Source organism: Peromyscus eremicus, chromosome 3, assembly GCF_949786415.1.
Source record: "Peromyscus eremicus chromosome 3, PerEre_H2_v1, whole genome shotgun sequence".
NCBI classification, from domain to species: Eukaryota; Metazoa; Chordata; class Mammalia; order Rodentia; family Cricetidae; genus Peromyscus; species Peromyscus eremicus.
The window spans coordinates 157,408,217-157,422,592 of NC_081418.1; the positions used below are offsets into that span (position 1 = coordinate 157,408,217).

Sequence of the window (14,376 nt, forward strand, 5' to 3'; positions counted from 1 at the left end):
GGCTGTTCAAAAGGCTCAAAATACTACAAGTTATTGCTATTATCCTTGGTCCCCTTACTCCTAGAAGTGGACAGTAAGTACCTATTGCAGAAGAAATCATTCACTTCAGACACAGGGCCCAGAGGCCCCTGAAATGAAACTGACTTGGAAGCCTCTTCCCTGACAACTAGCTTTCATGGTACCAGAAGGCATCACGAAAGCTTCCAAAGGAGGGAAACAAACACCGGTCCTACCCAGCTATGACACCTATGAACCACAACAATGATACTGCATGATAGCCCTAAGGGTGCAAGAGTAGCACACATACCTTGGTGGTAACCAACAGCTTCTAATTGGACTCAAAACCTGCACAACAAGAAGGAAATCTTGCCTGGTAACAGAAACCTAGCCAACTACCCAGGGCTCATAAAATTATGGATCTTTGAAGAGAATCTGTAACTACTGCTTTACTAAACCAGCATAATCCCTAACTACATTATAAATATTTGTCCTTATACCCACATATAAATGTAGTTTTCACCACTAATCTAATAAATTTATTTTTGTAGCAGATGGAGATTATTACCAAAAATGTAGAATTTCTCTCCTTTCTCCTTCCCTCCATTCCCTCGCCCCTCCCCCAACCCTAAATAAACTTGCCAGTGGATGTTGCGTGTCTGCCATGTGAGTAACTTTCCACTGTCTGCCATGCCCGCATGGCCTGGTCTCACCTGCAGTGGGGCACCTTGGCCCAAAACCCGCCAAGGCCTCCCTAGTGCCATATGATTACAGTGAGGAAAAAAGATTCTAGGATCTAGAGGATTAGGGAGTTTGCTATGAGATTGTGTCTTGTAGGGATGTCATATTATAGCCATAAAAATACTGTTAAAACATGAGCTGAACAAGGACAACAATAATAGACATGCTAATGTGGATGGGGTAGGGGTGGAGTAGAGGAGGGTACCCCTGAGGCCTCAACCCTACACAAAGAACTACAGTCAACTATGGAATGCTAACATGGGAGAAATAGTCTGTCTCCTGTAAGGAAGAGCACACCATTTGGTTATCCAATACAAAATGGTAAGTCCTGAAAATACATATAAATAATATTATACAGACTGAGCAAGTTGTATTTATATATTTAGTAATATATAAGTATAAAATATACATACATGCATGTAAAATGATTTTTAAAAAGGCCATGAATTTGAAAGAGAGCTAGTAGGGATATGTAGGAGGATTGGGAGGGAGGAAAGGGAAAGGGGAAATGATGTAATTCTATTATAATCTCAAAAAATAGAAGAAATAATTAAAAAGAGAAATGAAAACCACAGAATAACACCAGGAAATGATAGTCACAGAGCCCAAAATTCTACCTGCCAAATACATGTATACTAGAAGATGGGGCAGGAAGATGTTTGGATGACAGGATAGTTACATCTTTACTTTTGTAAACATTTTTTCTAAAATGTGCTGTTTTCTTAAATCTTAGCAACAAACCCATAGTAATAATGTATTAATGATAACCCTGTTACCATAAAAATACATATTCATGTTACATCAGCACTAATGTATATAATTTTGAAATGTCATTTATGATTATCATTTTCTAAATCATAGTCATTATTAGATTTTCTACTGTAGCTTACTGTGCTTATAAGGAAAAATGCAGAGCTCAGAGCACAGCTCAGGTCAAGCATTTGCTGAACTTCCTCACGTCCCTGGGTTTAATCTTCAGTACCCCAGGAGAGTTAGGAGAAGAAATGTAAATGTATATTATCAGAGTACATGTCTCTTTGGTTTTAAGAATACTTTTAATAACTTCCATATTGAGCTAATTTCTTTTATAATAATCTTATATAATTCATTTTATTCATCCAAAAGTATTTATTCTAAGCAGGGAAATGTGAACTGAACCAAAACGCCACTCAAGTTTATGGTACAAAACTGTCTTGTCCAACACAGCAAAAGCTAAAACTTGGGAGTCCTGAAAAAGAAGAGCAATGACTATTCAGAAAGAGAGTTGCACAGACTCTTTGGGTTTCTTTTGTGGAGAAAAGAGAACAACTTTATTTTATAGTCTGGTATTTAAAGGGCAGAGTAGAATTACTGGGAGTGTTGGGCTTTATCAGCTTTAGAGGTCATGAGGGCTCAGAGCTACCTCATGACATACGTCTCCCCAAAGCTCAGGAAAGTATTTTTCTTCTGGCTCTTAGATTGCCTTGCAGCTTTCCATAGGACCAACAAGGGCAGGATTACCTAAATTACAGGTTACCCTTGAATTTAGGTTTGCCCGTGATGAAAGCTTTACAGGCTGTCTGAATAGCATCCCTTTTCCCAAATAATTCCTTTCCTCAGTAGTTATCTTCTTAGTATGGCCTAAATTAGGTTACTAGAATTGTTACATTCCAACCAAATGAATGGAGAAAATGAAATTTCAGGACAATCCCTATCTTTAGGTATAATTTATATGCAACATTTTATAATTCGACAATACAAAGCTAGCTGCAAGGGAGTCTTGAGGAATGTAATTTCTACTTTCAAAATGACTATGACTACAAGAAACTGGGCATGAAACAAGAGGCAAGGGGATCTCTGTGAGGCAAGCCTGGTCTACATAGCAAGTTCCAGGCCATCCAGGGCTACATATTGATACCCTGCCCCTCCCCCCCAAAAAAAAGAAGAGGAGGAGAAAGAGGTGGTGGAGAAAACAGCACAGGGTACAACAGAGAAAAATGAAGGAAACTATCATTTTTCTTTCTATCTCAGCATCTTGAAGTGCTGGGATTGTACATATGTACCACTATAACACCAGGATCCAACGTAATTTATTACTATGAGAAATGATATCATGTATTTTTCTAAAATATTGTTTGTAAGCTTAGGAAATAGGAAGGTTTTTTGTTTTGTTATTTTTGGCTTTTGGTTTTTGGAGACAAGATTCCAGGTTCAGTTCTTAGCACCCACATGGTATCTCACAACCATAACTCCAGCTCCAGGGGATCTGGTGCCTTCTCTGGCTTTGTCAGGCACCAGACACAGACAGACAGACAGACAGACAGACACACACACACAAGCACACGGTGCATTTATACACACGCAGGCAAAACAGCCATACCCATCAAATATAGACATACTGTAGCCTAGGCTGCACTGGAATTCACTATGTAGACCAAACTGACATCAAGCTTGCGGTTAGGCTCCTGCTTCTGTCTCCTGAGTGCTGAATTACAGCTCTATGCCATTCTACCCAGCAAGGACTTCATTGTAATAGGACACCAACTTCTAAATTCCTGTCAATATTGACTCGACTTTACCAAACCTAAACTTAAAATATCTATAACCCAAAGTATACACTGGTAAGGAGAAATGAGGAATGCCATCTTTTGTTTGTTTTCTGGCACAGGGTCTCTCTATTATGTAGCTCTGGCTGTCCTGGAACTCACGCCTTGAACTCACAGATATCCACCTGCATCTGCCTCCAGAGTGCTGGACTGATGGCTTGTGTCTCTATGCCTGACCTGCTGTTCTTGTAAAGATTCCTTTTTATTTGTGTGTCTGAGTGTATGTGACTGTCTGCGGAGACCAGAGGCACCAGCTCCTCTTACAGGCAGTCGTGAGCTGCTGACATGGGTACTGAGAACTGACCTTGGTCCTCTGCAAGAGCAGCAAGTGCTTTTAACCTGAGCCACCTCTCCAGCTCCTTGGTTGTCGTTATTGTTGTTTTCAGAGTTTCACGGCTCAGATTGGCCTCCAACTAAATAGAAAAGGATGATGATGAATTTCTGACTCTCCTACGTCACAAGTGCTGTGCAGCCACTACTCCAAGTTTATTTTTGTTTGGAGTCAAACCCAAGGCTTCATGCATGCTAAGCAAGCACTCTACCAATGGTGCTTTAAGGTTCACAGCAGAGCAATAAGGAATTACTTTGAATTTGAACACCAAGTCTTCCCAGCACTGACAGTTTGGTTATGAAGAAGTTACAAAGACAATCTAACTAGGTACTCAAATTATGCTGTAAGAAAGATAGCAGGCTGGGTATGGTAGTGCACAGCTTCCTTTAATCCCAGAACTTGGGAGGTAGAGGCAGGCAGATCATCGTGGAAGAAAGAAGCAGTGACAAAAAAGAGCTGAACTCAAGCCAGACTGTCAGTACACCCCGCCATACCTGACTGGGGCAGTGTTACTGTCTAGTGGTCTTGACTGGGTTCATCTTTCTCTGCCAGTTACACAGTTAAAAAGCAGGAAAACTTTCAAGCTCAACAGGTAGCAGTGGAGAAATCTCAGACACTGAAAACAGGAGCAGACAGGATCAATAGTTTAGGAAGGGCTTTTATTGAGGGGTGAAGAAACACACACATGCAGCAAACACACAGAGAAAAAGACTCCTCCTCAAAGTAGAAGGGGCATTTGGGGAGCTGGAAATCCAGTCTCTTCTTGAGCGTTAGGGTTTTTTAAGTCTCTGAAGGGTCTTGCTCCCCTAATTTGGTGTTGATCACTTTGAAGAAAGACGGGATGGCTGGCTGGACAACTATTGTGAAAACGTCCTGTTGGGGCCTTCAGCTTGTGGGGCCAGTCCCTCAGTAGGGGCCTGTAGGAAGGAGAAAAAGCTCACAGGGCCTTTGTTTTAAGATGCCAGGCTTTTGTCTCAGGTCAGGAGGGTGAGGAAAAACCATCCATCTTGGAAGTTTTCCACTTTATTATCCAGTCATTCCCCCTCTTCCTATCTGTCTGACTCCAATCCCTCAGTAGGTGGACTGCCTCCCTGGACTACTATCTTACAAAAAGACAGACAGACGAATGAGCAAACTGCCTGGAGGGAAGGTGCAGGCATTGAGAGCTTGCTTCTCTTCCGCAGGACCAGGGTTTGGTTCCCAGTGTCAATGTCCCAGAGTGTGTACCTGTAACTTTAGCTTCTGGTGACACATTCTGGTCTACGCACACACACAAGGTTAACAATGCAGGGCACAGTAGCACATGTCTGTAATCTCATCACTTGGGAGACTAGGGCAGAACTGCCTCTAATTCGAGCAAGTCTGGGCTGCACTGCAGGCCAGGGCTACAAAGTGAGAGCTTGTCTCAAGCAAAGAAACAAAAAGATTAAATTACAAACAATGCTTGTGACCACGTTACTTTCCTAAGGAAATAACGACAGGACTCTGCTTTTAAAAGGGTACTGCGGTCCTTACCTGACTTTGCTGGAGCTTCCCGCGCAGGAAGAAAAAAAAAAATGTACACGGAATCGCCTTTCGGGGGAGAGGAAATCTGAGCCCGCAGCTGGAAAAACACTGGGCGGCCAGAACGAGGAGGCGGAGAAACGTGGACTGCGCAGCCGCCAGGACACACCAGCTCCGCCCTTCTTCCTAGCTGTGTTTTGTTCTGGACCTCTGGGTTCTCAAGGCAGTTGGGAACCATAAAGCCCTTCTGTAACCTTGAGACTAGGGGCCGTGCCCTCTGGTCAGTCCCTATAGACCTGGAGCGCAATTGCACAGCTTTGTGCGCCATGTCTGGGGAATTCTGATTTATAAAACCTCCTGCAGAGCTGTATGCAGCCAGCACTGTCCTGAGAGGATGAATCTGGAGAGGTGAGTAAACTTTTATGACACATTCAGTTGCGATAAATCATAATATATGGCTCCCCTATGGTAAAGTCACAGCCCACGGCGATTTTCAACCTGTAGGACTCAGGTTCTGAATCTCTTAGATTCCCCACAGGCCCCTCAACTCCCGACTCCAAAATTAAGCCATCTCACTTTCATCAATGAAAATCTATGATGTACAAGAAAAAAAAATATCCCAAACTAAGAAAATGACAAGCTCTGTTTCTGTATCTAAATTTACCATTTGAGGAATGCTCCTTAGATGCCTGGTCAAAATCTGAATGGGGGCCTGGCTCAGTTGTTAGGAGTTTTTACGTAGCCTGAGACCCTGGGAGCCATCCCTAATCCTAGCTAACACTCAGGAGTGGATGGAAGAGGTTCAAGGTCATACTCAGCAAGTTAGAAGTCAGCCTTGGCTACATGACACCCAGTCTCAGGAAAAAAAAAAAAAAAAAAAAACAAGAAAAGCTGGACCCATCTAGGTGACTCAGTGTGCCAGGGCCACTGCCAAGCCTGACAACCTGAGTTCCGCAGAGCCCACAAGTGTCCTCCTACTGTCACACCCCAGCACACACACACACCACAATAAATAAATGCAATAAAAACTTTAGAAATCTGTGTTTAGGGGCTGGAGAAATGGCTCGGTGTAGTGCAGTGCTTGCATAGGATCTCAGTTTGCCTCTCAGACCCACACAGGGTGTGCCTGTATTCCATCTTGAGGGGATCCAATGTCTCTGGCCCCCTTGGGCATCTCCACGCATGTACACAGACACATACAGATGCACATAATTAAAAACAGAAATACCAGGAGCCGTCCCCGGTGGTAGACAGGTCCCAGAGAGGAGGGTGAGGGAAGGAGTGACCGAGACATAGTGGTCGGGAGAATCTTGCAGCCTGAGTGACTAGTAGCTAGAGTGTTTCTTTTCTCTCTCTCTCTTTTTTTTTTTTTTTTTTTTTTCCCCAACACAGGGTTTCTCTTTGTAGTTTTGGTGCCTATCCTGGATCTTGCTCTGTAGACCAGGCTGGCCTTGAACTCAAAGAGATCTGCCTGGCTCTGCCTCCCAAGTCCTAGGATTAAAGGCGTGCACCACCACCGCCCAGTGCCAGAGTGCTTCTTTATTTATACAGAATTTAGTAAGCAGGGATAGATTCATGTTGTTCCAAAACATAGATCATTATCATTTTTTCTTTGGACATGTGTTTCACTTCCTCTTGCTCATCTTTTAGTCATCATTGATTAACTGTGACAGAACAGAGTTATCTTTTCCAATCATTTCCCCTCAAGTTTTGACATCATTGATGAACAGAATTATCATTTTTACTCATGACCCCAAAACCCAATTTGTAAGAATCTAGAGGCATATGACAACATGTTCTCAGGCTGGTAGCTCTGGTTGCTTCAAGGATGCTAGAGCAAAACAAAATTTCCAAGTCAGCCCAGGCAGATTGCCATATCCCAAGCAGAGTATTATTAACTCTTAATGGTCAGAGTGTCCAAGAAAATTCCTCAGGCAAAAGCTGCTGCAGTTATTCAAATTTTGACACAATACAAGGTTTATGGTGTCCCCCCCTCCCCCCCCCGAGACAGGGTTTCTCTGTGTAGCTTTGCGCCTTTCCTGGAACTCACTTGGTAGCCCAGGCTGGCCTCAAACTCACAGAGATCCGCCTGGCTCTGCCTCCCGAGTGCTGGGATTAAAGGCTTTGCCACCACTGCTCGGCTAAGGTTTATGTTTTATATGTTTGTAGAAGTTATATATATGTCTAATCCTGGCATTCTGTTGTTCCTTAATCCTATGACACCACAGTGAGTCTGCATGTGCTAACTTTTCTAAGAAAGGGAGGTCCTGATATCTCTTTCTTTTATCATCTTTCCACTCCATTCTTTGCTCATCATTGTAAGTCTTTGTGTAGGGCAATCAGCTAATCTCTACCAGCCTCTGCCTTCCTGTGTGCTGGGATTGAAGGCATGCACTACCATGCCAGGCTCTAAGCTTTCCTTTAATTACTTTTCACAAGTTGGAATCTCAGATGGGTGGCATCTTGCCCTGAGGTCACTATTCCTTTTATTTAACTTCTTAATCTGTTTATCTCCTTGGACACAGGATTTAGCTCTATTCCAATTCCTGGTGCCTCTTTTCTCAATCTGTATATTTTGTATTTTTTATTTGCTCAGCTTGCTCCTTTTCATTATAAATCTTCATTAGAGTTAACACTAATAACCACATGACAGAGTCTGTACTAGGCTGCTTTGAGATATCCTCTGCCAATGGAATTAATCCAAAGCTCTTCACTTTAATCTCAGGCAGACTTTTCAGACAAGGGAAAAGGCAGCCACATTCTTCACCAAAATATCACAAGAACAATCTCCAGGCAACAAACAATTTCTTCTCCTCTAAAACCTCTTGAGAAATTGTCCCCCACCTCTCCCCCACAGTTCAAATAACTCTTAGAACCACTGTCTTCTATGCTCCTACTAGTATGCCCCATTAAGCAGTACTTAAAGCATTCCACTGCTTTTCTTTTTTTTTCTTTTTTTTTTTTTCTTTTTGTTTTTCAAGACAGGGTTTCTCTGTGTAGCTTTTGCGCCTTTCCTGGAACTCACTTGGTAGCCCAGGCTGGCCTTGAACTCACAGAGATCCACCTGGCTCTGCCTCCTGAGTGCTGGAATTAAAGGCGTGCGCCACCACCACCCAGCTCAACTGCTTTTCTAATCTACAGTCCCTAAGTCCATATTCATTCAAAGAAAAACATGGTCAGGCCTATCACAGCAATATTCCAGTCTCTGGTACCAACTTCTGTCTTAGGGTTTCTATTGCTGTGAAGAGACACCATGACCATGGAAACACTTATAAAGGAAAACATTTAATTGAGGTAATAGCTTACAGTTCAGAGGTTCAGTCCATTATCATCATGGCGGGAGCATGCGGCATACAGGCAGACATGGTGCTGGCTACAGCTTGATCAGAAGGCAACGGGAAGTGGACTGTGACACGAGGCAGTATCTTTAGCATAGGAGAACTCAAAGCCTGCCCCAACAGTGACACACTTCCTCTAACAAAGCCACATCTCTTAATGAGATCAACTACCACATTCATAGAAACACTGAGGAATGTGATGAGGGATTTAAGTTGAATATGGTAACTCCATTTTGGTACCTTCGATGAACATTGTCTTGCTGTGTGAAGTGCTAGTAACTGCAATGGAGAACTTGAGAAAAACTATTCCAGGAAGAAAAACAATGGGGAATATAGTCTCTTTGCAAAAGTCAGCCTACCTCACTATTTCTGCTAATTGCATAATATGGCTTTTGTAATTATTTGCTTAGCTTGCAGCTACAAGAAGGAAGCTGAGAAGGCTAGTCTTGGTTGTCAACTTGACTACATCTAGAATTAACTAAAACCCAAAAATGGAGGGTACACCTGTGAGAGACTTTTGTTTAATTTGAAGTGTGAAGATCTGTGGTGGTATTTTACTTGTACTGAAATGTGATTTTAATTGTATGTTAATAAATAAAGTTGCCTGGGGGTCAGAGCTATTAGAGCCATAGCAAGTGCGTGGCGGGGGTGGCGCACACCTTTAAGGACCTGGAAGGCGGTACATACAGGCAGTGACAAGGCAGTCACGTGTTTAGGTTTACAACTAATGAGAAGGCAGAACAGCTAGACTATTTAAAGACATACACACAGGAAGTAGGTCCCTTTCGGAGCGCTCTCTTGACTGAAGAGGATCACTGAAGCAGGAAGGGTGAGGCTCTTAGCTCTGACCTCTTGGCTTTCTTCTCTGAATCGGCTCTGTGTATCTTATTTAATAAGACGGTTGGTTACAACTACAAAGATCCACTTCTAGTCTGGATCTTTGAGGTAGGAAGATATACCTTTAATCCAGATCAGTTGAGCCGGGAAAAGACAGGCCTTTCATCTGGATCTTGAGATGGGAAAACATACGTTTAATCTAGATCATTTGATCTGGGAATGTTGTGCCCAGATTGAGACCCCCAGAGAGACTACCACCAAAGACAAGCGGACCCGGAATGCAAGAGCAAGGCTTTATTCGGGAGCAATATAAGCCTAGGCAGGGACCTCGTCAAGCACATCCAATGGACGCTGGAGGAGGTGCCCAGCCTGAATTGAGCACAGCTTTTAAAGGCAAACCCCACAAGATTACAATAGCAGGGGATTTCAGTACGGGCACATTTCTGATTGGCTGGTTTTCAGGGACTTTCCAGAAACCTTATTTTTATCTTACCGCTAGGGGGGTGGTTGTTTGTCACCATTTCTCATTGACTGCCCGAGGGCTGGAACATTCTGTGGTTAAACAGTCACCATGGAGACCAGAGTTGGGACATTCCGTGGTCACACAGTCACCATCACATGATTAACTTGTTATTCTGTACTTTGTACTTTTGGGTTCTTGGAACTTGGGTCAACAGTGGGAACTCAAAACCTAAACCTAGAATAGAGATTCTTACAAACTAGAAGCCTTATTTTAAAAAGGGAAGAGCTTTGGTCTCACAGGAAAACCAGTTTATAACCTGGGCTATAACTTCTGCTGGAAACCTACATAAAGACATGAGAGAAGGAAGCTTTTACTCTTTGCCTTCTTGCTCTCGCCTTGCTAGCAAGTCCGTTCCTTCACTGGCATTAGAGCCTACTAAAGGAGCAAAACCAGCAGCCATCTTGAGCAATTTGCACTTATATATTTTTTTGTTTTGTTTTGTTTTTTGTTTTTTTGAGACAGGGTTTCTCTGTGTAGTTTTGGTGCCTGTCCTGGATCTCTCGCTCTGTAAACCAGGCTGACCTCAAACTCACAGAGATTCGCCTGGCTCTGCCTCCCAAGTGCTGGGACTAAAGGTGTGCACCACCACCACCCAGGGGAAATTTTGCACTTATAGCTCAACCAACAATTTCAAAGGATTACCTTATCCCTAGTTCCCTCATCCAATCCTGAAACGCCAAGACTTGTAGCCCACTGCTTGTAAGCTTTTTCCCTATATAAACCCCTTGTAATAGTGCTTGGGACCACTCTCCCCTACTCGATGTATTGGAGTGTTGGACGAGGTCCTTGCCCGGGCTCGAATAAAGAAACCTTTTGTTCTTGCATTGGAAAGTCAGCTCTGTGGTGGTCTTGTTGGGGGACTCACGATGTGGGCATAACACTACTTCTTTAGGACTCCAGCATATACTGAAGATCAGCTGAGACATACAGCCTCGTCAACTGAACAACTACTGAATTCTTGAACTTTCTGTTCACAGCCAACCATTGTTGGATTAGCTGGACCTCAGCCTGTAGGTCATTCTAATAAATCTCATATTCATTCTATAAGTTATATTACTCTAGAGAACCCTGACTATTACAGAAAATTTGGGGACTTTCCAGAAAGGATGTGGTTTTCTTGCTTAAATATGGACTTTGTAAAAGGCTTAGCATTACACTTAGGTCCTGAATACGTAGCTGTAGTCACCAGATGGCTGAAATAAAGACTTTCAATTGGCTCATAGATTGTGTCTGAGTGTTCTTCTCTGATTGGAACTTGTAGCAGTTATATCTGGCTGGGTAGACATTCCTGAACATGAAGAGGATTATGTATATAAAACTAATTGACCTCTCACTAAAACTAGTCTCAGTGCCTGAGTTCAGCCATTGGGGAAGGGGCAAGTACAAGGTTTGTTTTTAAAAAAGATAAGAATTTAATGTTCCTTAAACTGGCCATTAAACCTTCTTCCTTTGAGTGTATTGTTAATCCCACTGAATGAGAGTGGAAACCACTACCCAACTCCCTGAAGCTTACCTCAATTTTTTGTTTATAAGGAGATAAAAGTTTTAGATATATTAGCATTACCAATGTTTGTAATCTATACTGAAATCCAATTGTAGAAAAGTAGCCAACTGATGTCATACCTTGAGTCTTTGTTCATGCTTTTTAACCCAAAGCTTTTCCTTTTTTTCCTCTGTTCAGAGAGCTGGACATATAAATTGGACAGAGATGTTTTTAGCATGATGAGAAGCACCTTTGTGTCTATGCTTAGAAGACAACCAAAAGAAATTGAAAATCTTAAACTTGTGACTGATAATAGTAGTATTTTATCAGCTTATCAGAGCTCCATTGATTGATATTAAAACTTTGAACCTTCAAAATAGAGGGAGAAAGAAATTGGAAACATTTTTTTCATTACCTTAGACTACTTTCTTATACCTTTACAACTTGCATTTACATACCTTAAAATGCTAGCTTTCACATCCTCAGACACTTTCTTAGACCCTCAGAACTTACTTAAGCTTTCACATTTTCCATCTAACCATTTACTAGAGACACAATAGTTATTACTGAGAACACTCATTGCAAAGCAAGTTCCTTTAAATCCCTGTCTTATTTTGCTCTCCTTTCTCTGTCACACAGGGCAGAGATTTTGGAGGAAACATTTATACAAACATGCTTGGGTCTAGAAAAGGGATCTATAACCCAACTCCACAACCAGCTATCCAATAAAGTAGAACAGCATGAAACAACTTTAATATTAGCCACACTCAAAAGACATCTGAATTCCTGCTAAACTGAACCCAGTGACCAGAAAGCCTAGGGATAAATTCTGAGCCCTTGCCATCAGAGCAGCCATGGCAAGCAACATTACTGGAGAGGCTGGTCTGGCAGGGATAGAGAAAACAAACAAAACCAATAAACACAGAACCTAGAAAGCTCACATGCTCAAAGGAAATTACTTAATGAGAAAGTTTCCAGGTGACAACCTCCCATAAAGGGAGAACTGGGGCTGAGTTAGGCCAGGTGGGAGTTGCCTGAGGGGGTTCCATGGCAAAGCTGGAATGAGTAGCAGGAGTACTGAAGGCTTCCAGTGGGCTGAAAGTAGGTACCGGAGAGGGAGAAGGGGAGACTGGAGGGGCTAGAGGAAGAGAAGAAGCTTAAAGTTGAGGCCAATGAGGAGGAGGCTTCTCAGCTGTATTAGAAATGGTTTGTGCTTCATAGCTAGGAGTTAGGTGGGGGAACAGGAAGAAGAGAGAGAGGATTTGGAGCAGAGATAAGAGGAAGTTGGGATATAGAGAATGGGAATCCTCTTCCCATTTCCTTGATCTGAAGGGTCTGAGTACTATTGGGATCTAGGCTGTGGTTAAGCAGCCATTTTGATTGGTGCCAAGCATAGAGGCTGGAGATTTTCTAAGAGGCATCCCAAGGGTGAATGAGAGGGCATAATGATACCACTCCCATGGATTGGGGGTGGGGGTTGGAGTAGCCTGTAGTCCAGGGTGTCCCCAGGACTCTGGAAGGACCAGAAGAGGAACAAGCCATTTAGTGGGTGTTGTATTTTAAAAGTGGCATGAAGAGTCACACCATACAACAGGGCCTATGTTGGAGGTTTATTGAGGGGAGGGGAGAAGGGGCAGAGAAGGGGCAGAAAAATGGGAAGAGACCAGTCCCTGGGGATGAGAGCAAAGGAAGAGAAAGAGAAAGAGACAGGAGGTGTACGAGGCCTGCCTTTTATAAGGAAATGTAGCGAATGTGCACAGGGGGTGCTCTTAGTGGCTGCAGCTGAGGTTATATACTGTCAGGACCCTAAGGGCAGGCCAGTACAGATGCCTGAATGCTAACAGTGGGTCATCACCACACTCAGTGAGGGTCAGGGCTAACCACTTGAGGAGATGTGGCACTTGGTACCAGGGCTTTCAATGAGGCCTGAAAGCTTGCCAGAAGGCAATGAAAAACCGAGCTCAGGAGTGAGGTCTCATCAACTGGAAAGGGATGGGGAACAGGTCACATACTATTGTGATGGCCATTCCTGGTTGTCAACTTGACTATATCTGGAACGAACTATAATCCCCAAATGAAGGGCATACTTATGACCTGGATCTTGAGGCAGGAAGACACATGCCTTTAATCTAGACCTTGAGGTTGGAAGGCACACCTTTAATCTGGGCCACACCTTCTGTTGGAAGCCTATGTAAGGACAATGGAAGAAGGAAGGGATATTCTTCCTTGCTTGCCCTCACCTCCATCAGCACATCCGTTCCTTCTTTAAGATGCCAGCAGACCAGCTGAGACACCCAGCCTTGCGGGAGTGAGCAGCTACTAGGTTGTTGGACTTTCCATTCATAACTAGCCATTGTTGGACTGCAGCTGGTAAGTCATTCCAATAAATTCCCATATATGTATATAGAGAGGGAGAGAGGAAGGGAGGGAGGGGAGGAAGAGAGAGAGAGAGAGAGGGGGAGGGAGGGAGGGAGGGAGAGGGAGGGAGGGAGGGAGGGAGAGAGAGAGAGAGAGAGAGAGAGAGAGAGAGAGAGAGAGAGAGTGAGTCATTCCATAAGTTCTGTGACTCTAGAGAACCCTGACCATACAACTATCATAAAAGTCATGAGGGATTACAGGCAGGTCTGAGGGTGGAGGCAGAAAGGAAGCAGGACAGTAAAGGGTCGCAATAGCCAAGGAAGCCGCAGGATTGCAGCTCTGAGGGTAGGGGGACAAGGGTTGGTGAAGAGGACCAGCCAGATGTAAGACTGTGGCTGGGAGTACATCCATCTCCAAGAGTACCGGAGGGGTGCCAGATGCTCAGTGGTCACTTCCTCCGACTGGGGGAAGAGTTCATACCGACCAAAGGGGAAATTTATGGAATTATCCCTGGTGGATGGGTGCTGAGAGATGGTGAGCTCGAAGGTGAGTGTGTTGTGGGTGGACTGGAGATGAGATATAGGGTCCCAACGTGACTCAGAACTCAAGAAGGAACACAGGCATCAGGAGAACCTGTCGGCGTTACAGCAGCAATATAAGGGTTTTCTGTCATAAGGGCA

At 43.5% G+C, this 14,376-nt stretch overlaps 1 long non-coding RNA gene across 1 annotated transcript; it reads right to left on the reverse strand.

Annotated features, from left to right (window-relative positions):
* Positions 1-4,296: 4,296 nt before the first annotated feature.
* Positions 4,297-5,236, reverse strand: LOC131905544 (uncharacterized). The gene is made up of 2 exons (XR_009377990.1): positions 5,170-5,236; positions 4,297-4,571 (listed from the first exon to the last, which is right to left on the reverse strand). It is a non-coding gene; the product is annotated as an uncharacterized LOC131905544 (long non-coding RNA).
* Between the last annotated feature and the right edge of the window lie 9,140 nt (positions 5,237-14,376).